Genomic DNA, 978 nt, shown 5'->3' on the forward strand with positions numbered 1-978 from the left:
AATACTCTTGGCTAATGGAAGAGTATGGTTAGAGCAGTTGAGGAATTAATTCAAATAGTTAGTGAGTTAGTGAGTTAGTTGCTTGAATTTAAAGGCATAAAGAAAGAAAGCAAGTAACAGAGTGCAGAAATTAAAATTCAACAAGTAACTTGAACTGAATTAACAAAACAAGAAAAATGCTCAATCTAGTTAACTTCCAATTTGAGAATTGTCAATCGAAAACCAATCCCCGGCAACGGCGCCATAATCTTGATGCTACAATTTTAGGAAATTGCACGATCGGCAAAAATTCCTTCCGGCAAGTGCACCGGTTATCGTCAAGTAAAAACTCACAATAGAGTGAGGTCGAATCCCACAAGGATTGGTTGAGTGAGCAATTCGGATTAGAAGTGCGTTCTAGTTGAGCGGAATCAAGATTTAGATGAGAATTGCGGAATCTTAAATTTCATGAATTAAAGAGCTAGAAGCTAAATTGCTGAAATTAAAAAGGGGTCGGGGTGATTGCATGAATTTAATTGCAGAATGTAAAGAGAAAGTGGTAGATCAGAAATGGGGAATTCATTAGGTTTCAGGAGATATTGAGATCTCCGAATCAAAACATTTTTATCCCTTCCTCAACCAATGCATTCATTAAATTTTGCTTGGCAATCTTATATGATTAGATCCCAATCCCTTGGCTCACCAATTCTCTCTAAAAACAAACAAATTCCCAACCCTTGGTTTAAATGTTCATAAGAAGAGATGATGCTCGATCACTGATTATACCACACAGTTTCATGAACCACAATTTGGTAGGATTACATGTCACAATATCCATCCAAACCCCAATCCAATTCACTGTGAGAAAGCTTCTCTAGCATGAATCCTCCATTCCTTTCCCAAGGTTCCGAAGGATTCCAATTATGGATAGTTTCTTTCCCAAGACAACTAACCAATGGAATTAGATCGAGAAGCTTTCTAACAAAATTCAAGAGAAAA

Source organism: Arachis duranensis, chromosome 5 (assembly GCF_000817695.3).
Source record: "Arachis duranensis cultivar V14167 chromosome 5, aradu.V14167.gnm2.J7QH, whole genome shotgun sequence".
Taxonomy (NCBI): domain Eukaryota; kingdom Viridiplantae; phylum Streptophyta; class Magnoliopsida; order Fabales; family Fabaceae; genus Arachis; species Arachis duranensis.